Here is a 6,089-nt window from a genome sequence, read left to right as displayed (position 1 = left end):
TGGAAAGACTGTGGGGTATGGAGCTTTCTGGCCCAGTGGATGGGTGTCAGGCAGCTGAGCGCACAGGGCACAGCCCTGGACTTGGACTTCTGTGCCTCCTTTCCAGTGAGGTGTGTTTTAATCTAGGCATAGAGGGAACTAACTGTACAAAATGATGTGATTTTAAGTGTGCTGAGATCTGGCTACCACTCCGGGCTCCCCCAAACACCCTTTGAATGCCTAATATTTGACCATTAGTGATTATTTATAGCTAAACCTTTAGTCCCATTAAAATAAAATCCTCCTAAGTGATTACCATAAATGTCAGGATTGTGGTTACTTCTGGGAGGAGGGAGAGTTGTGATAGGATTGGGCACATAGCTGGCTTCTGGAATAGCTGGCTAAGTTCTAATTTCTAGTCCCGGATGCTAACGAGGGTCTTCCCTTTGTAACTTATTCAGTTATACATTTTCCTTTCTTTTTAAAAAGTAACTTTTAAAGATTTTTTTTTTATTTTTATGTATTTATTTGACAGACAGGGATCACAAGTATGCAGGGAGGCAGGCAGAGAGAGATGAGGAAGCAGGCGCTCCATGGAGCAGAGAGCCCGATGCGGGGCTCAATCCCAGGACCCTGAGATCATGACCCGAGCCGAAGGCAGAGGCTTCAACCCACTGAGCCACCCAGGCGCCCCTAAAAGTAACTTTTAAAATGATTTTATTTATTTGTTTACTTAGAGAGCGCACAGGAGGAGTGGGGAGGGGCAGAAGGAGAGGGAAAGAGAAACTCAAGCAGACACCATGCTCAGTGTGGAGCCCAACGAGGGGCTCAATCTCGTGACCCTCAGATCATGATCCTGGCTGAAATCAAGAATTGATGACCCCGGGGTGCCTGGGGCACCCTACAGAGCCACCAGGTGCTCCAGTCGTTTTTTTTGTTTGTTTTGTTTTTAAAGTCATCTCTTCACCCAACATGGGGCTCGAACTTGCATCCCTGAGGTCAAGAATCGCACGCTCCACCAACTGAGCCAGCCAGGTACCCCTAACTATACATTTTACATATTGTTCTGTATCTGTGTTATATTTTACAAGAGGGTTTCTGATTTTTGCAACTGGTACTTTCTGAAGTTTTATTGGTTTTCCACAATTCACTGGTTGAGTTTCCATATTTTACTGAGAGCAGAGTTTTTTGTTTGGGATTTTTTTTTTTTTTTAAAGATTTTATTTATTTATTTGACAGAGAGAAATCACAAGTAGGCAGAGAGGCAGGCAGAGAGAGAGAGGAGGAAGCAGGCTCCCCGCCGAGCAGAAAGCCCGATGTGGGGCCCGAACCCAGGACCTGGGATCATGACCTGAGCTGAAGGCAGCGGCTTAACCCACTGAGCCACCCAGGCGCCCCAAGGGATTTTTTTTTTTAAGTTTATTTACTTTCTTAAGTAATCTCACTACCTTGCTTGAACTTGCAACCCTGAGATCAAGAGTTCCATGCTCTTTTGCCTGAGCCAGCCAGGTGCCTGAGAGCAGGTTTTGATAAAGGAAGTAGAGTATGCAGGGAGGGGAGGCTGAAGAGGGAGGCCATTCATGGGGAATAGAAAGATTAGGGGGCATCAAAATTTAAATGGCGCTGGCTTCACGTTTTATTTACTGGAGCCCGTCTTCCTCTCCCATTTCTCCTCCCTTAACATCATCATGTCCTTAGTTTTCCATGCTTCTCCCTCACATTGCTCATGCCTTCTACACTCCGGGATTATATGTATGTTTTGCCTCTATTTGCCTCGCCTAATTGCTGCCTAACTTCCTTCCCTTCTGGGGGTTCGGTGAGGAATTTTCATTCTTCCTGGATTTTCTGGGAGAGTTCAGATCTTAAATATTCCTTTTCAGTGTTCTCATAAACAGACCCATCCTCCTCAGATCATGCGTTCTAATTTTGGGGGGCAGGCACTTGGGAGACCTTTACAAGGTTAGAATGGCTCCAAAGAGTAGCTAACGTGCCCGCTGCTGCAGGGTGATCTTTAGATTAAGTGGGGGGGGAGCAGACAGACAGGGTTGGAGTGGGGGGGCTGGTACGGAACAGTCCATGTGGTTTGGTTGTTCCTATTTCCATAATGATCCTGGCCCTTCCCCCGCTGTTGTCTATTATTAACAGACCCAGAAACTTGATCAGGGCAGCAGCAGCAGCAGAGGGATTTTCTGGGAACCATGCCCAGAAAAGGCCCAGAAGCCCTAAATTGAAATGATGGGGCAGCTGGCAAAGAGGGAGACCTAAACACTGTCCTCTCCGACTGCCACACAGACAAACCTAGACTCCCCTCCTTATACACAGGGAGATGCCCTAAACATCTTGCTTCTCAGGACAAGAGAGTCAGAGACCAATTCCCCAGTCTAAGCAGCCAAGCCAGTCAAACTTAAATAAAGACCATCTTCTTCGTGGTCAAAAATGCAGTTCAAAATATTAAGTTCCACTTAAAAAATCATCAATATGAGACTATTTGTGGAATTAAAAGCCAGGATGCATAACTTCAAAGGACCAGAGAATATATAGCCATTCCTCAATTCTGACATTAAAAATAGAAAACTCAAGGTGAAGGGGAACAAAGAGGTATTAAATCAGAATAAGATGATGGAATTAGAATAAAAAATACAAACGGCATAATATTGCACAGAGACGAAACCTTCAGAAAAGGTCAGGAAACGAAATACAGGTATGTGCTATTTGTAAGACACACGTCTACAAAAAGTTGTTAAAAAAATAAACCGCTGCATAAATCTTAACAACAAAAAAGGCTGAAAGTTGGGGCGCCTGGGTGGCTCAGTGGGTTAAGCCGCTGCCTTCAGCTCAGGTCATGATCTCAGAGTCCTGGGATCGAGCCCCGCATCGGGCTCTCTGCTCAGCAGGGAGTCTGCTTCCCTCTCTCTCTCTGCCTGCCTCTCTGCCTACTTGTGATCTCTCTCTGTCAAATAAATAAATAAAATCTTTAAAAAAAAAAAGGCTGAAAGTTAAAGGAACACATCTGGGAATGGAGACTTCACTTTTGTCCTTATTTAAGATTGCCTTGGCTATTTGGCACTTCGCATTTCCATACAGATTTTAGAATCCGCTTATCAATTTCATAGAAATAACCTGCTGGGATTTTACTTAGAACTGAGTTTAATCAGAAGATCAATCACTGGCATCCTTACAATATTGTTTTCTAATCCATGGAGAAGATATATCCTTCCATTCATTTATGTAGGTGTTTCTTTCCAAGAGTGTTTTGTTGTTTTCAATGTAAAAGTTCTGCACATCTTTCAATGTATCTATTTTGAGTTATTTGATTTCTTATGCTATTTTTTTTAAAAGGTTTTATTTATTTATTTGACAGAGATCACAAGTAGGCAGAGAGGCAGGCAGAGAGAGAGATTGGAAGGGAAGCAGGCTGCCCGCTGAACAGAGAGCCCGATTCAGGGCTCAATTCCAGGACTCTGGGATCATGACCTGAGCCAAAGGCAGAGACTTTAACCCACTGAGCCACCCAGGCGCCCCCCCCCCCCCGCTTTTTTTTTTCCAAGTAATCTTTACATCCTACATGGGGCTCAAACTCACCACCCTGAGATCAAAGCCACACACTCTTCCAAAAAGAGCTAGCCAGACTCCCCGTTATATTTTTGAAATTCCTTGTTATTTAGAAACACGTGTTTTTTTTTTTTTTTTTTTTTTTTTGCATATTGACTTTGTATTCTGGGACTGTGCTAAATTCCTTTCATTCTAAGAGTTTGCAGATTCTAAGAGTTTGCAGATTATGAGTGTACATAGTCATATTGTCAGCAAATTTTTTTACCTTTATGATCCTTGTATTTTCTTGGTTTATCACACAGGCTTGAACCGGTATGATACCTGAAGGTGTGGCAGTGGGTATCTTTGGCTCAATCCTCATTTCATGGAGGAGGACTTTGTATTTTTTTTGGAAGTTTCCTATAGCATTTTTGTTGATACCTTTTGTTAGATTTAAGGATGTGCCCTCCTAATTCCGGTTTTCTAAAGTGTTTTCTTTTAATCATGAATATGTACTGAATTTTGTAGTGTTCTTTTGTGTATCTGCCTAGACAACTATTTCTCTCCTTACTAATATTTGTTGATTGTTAATTACATTATTTTTCACATATTGAATCAAACCTGTTTTTTTTTTCAGTAAACCCAGATTGGGTATGGTGTATTATCTTTTTTTTTTTTTTTTCCCTCCTAGATCTGATTTGCCTATTTTTTCCAGGAATTTTACACCTACATTCACAGGAGAGTTCAACCCCTGGTTTTCCTGTGATACCCTTGCTGGGTTTTGGTGGCCTCAAAAGTGAATGGGGACCTGTGCCCTTATTCTACAGTCTCTGAACGTCATGGAAGATTAGTGAGTGTAAGATATGAGTGATGTCCCTTTTTCCAAAATGTTTTTGGTCTGATCTAAGGTCTACTAAGGTTTTACCAATTTTATTGATGTTTTCAAGGTAATGACTTCCCATTTCATTGATTTTTTCTTTCTTGGAGATTTGTTTTCTATTTCACTGGCTTTTGCTTTTTTGGTATTTTCTTATTTTTTGAATTTGTTATCCTGTTTCTTGACATAAAACCTTAGATCACTGACTTCAGCCTTTCTTTTATAACATGTGAATTAAAGCCATATTCACTATTACTTTACTTGTATGCCACAGATTTTGATATGATGTATCTTATCAATTTTTTTTCTAACTTTGTGATTTCTCCTGTGACCCATGGGTTATTTAGAACTGTAAATAAACTGCCTATTTTTTTAAAGATTTTATTTATTTATTTGACAGAGATCACAAGTAGGCAGGCAGGCAGAGAGAGAGGGAGAAGCAGGCTCCCTGCTGAGCAGAGAGCCCAATGTGGGGCTCAATCCCAGGACCCTGGGATCATGACCTGAGCTGAAGGCAGAGGCTTTAACCCATCGAGCCACCCAGGCACCCCTGTTTATTTATTTATTTTTAAAAGATTTTATTTATTTATTTGACAGACAGAGATCACAAGCAGGCAGAGAGGAAGGCAGAGAGAGAGAGGGAAGCAGGCTATCTGCCGAGCATTGAGCCCGATGTGGGGCTCGATCCCAGGACCCTGGGATCTTGACCTGAGCCGAAGGCAGAGGCTTTAACCCACTGAGCCACCCAGGCGCCCCGACCCTGCCTGTTTATTTTTAAAGTTAAGAGTTTTCCAGTTCTCTTTTTTTCGTGACCTAATCCCGTGTTCACAGAACATTATTTTAATTTTTAAAAATTTTCTGAGGCCTGATGGCCCACTGTGACCAATTTTAGTAAATGCTTCTGGCCTGAAGACAGTATGCACATTGTTGCTTAGAGTACAGTGTTCTGTTTATCAATTAAGTTAGGCTTGTTACTTGTGTTGTTCAACTCATCTGTTATATTAGCTTTTGAAACAAATCCTTTAAAATAATTTTTTAAAAAATTAAATTTCACAGCATTTAGGAGTTTCATTTCATTGTATGCTTTTCTATTCCTTGGGCTTTTGACAGCAATACCTTTGTATATCCCGCCCCCCCAACCCTATCTCAGCCTTTGAGCAGCAGGAGTAGTGAGCAAAGGAATGCTATGTAGACAGGAAGGCAGGCAGGCTCTGAAGGCTACCAGTGCCTCTCCATGCCCTGTTCCACCACTCAGTCATGGGCCCTCCGATGCCTTGGAAAAAAGCTGGAAGCAGAGGTTACCTCTGTCCTGCTGAGTGCCCGAAGCAGGCATGGAAACTCTGGGGATGTGTGCTAAGTCTTGAAACTAGGGAGGAAAAGTATATTAAAGTCTGTGATAAAATGTTTCCAGTGCTACCTCTTCACTTCAGGTCTCTCCCGCACCATACTAAACTCTGGCCACAACAGCGAGGAGTGAGGTTGTTTCAGCAAACAGAACCAGATAAAGGGTACCGCCCCAGCCTCCCCAACAGCTTTCATCTGGCAGCAGGGCTCTTCCCAAAGGACCCAGCCACAGGGGAACCATCTCTGCCCTCTTGGCAGAACAGTGTGTTTGTGTCGAACAGATGGCAGAGGCAGGGGGACCAGGATCATGTGCCCAGAGTGCCTAGAGGTCTCTATATTGACAAAATCAAGTCTCCAG

Source organism: Lutra lutra, chromosome 3 (assembly GCF_902655055.1).
Source record: "Lutra lutra chromosome 3, mLutLut1.2, whole genome shotgun sequence".
Classification (NCBI taxonomy): domain Eukaryota; kingdom Metazoa; phylum Chordata; class Mammalia; order Carnivora; family Mustelidae; genus Lutra; species Lutra lutra.
The sequence above is the reverse complement of the archived record's forward strand: the minus strand, read 5'-3'. Positions refer to the sequence as shown.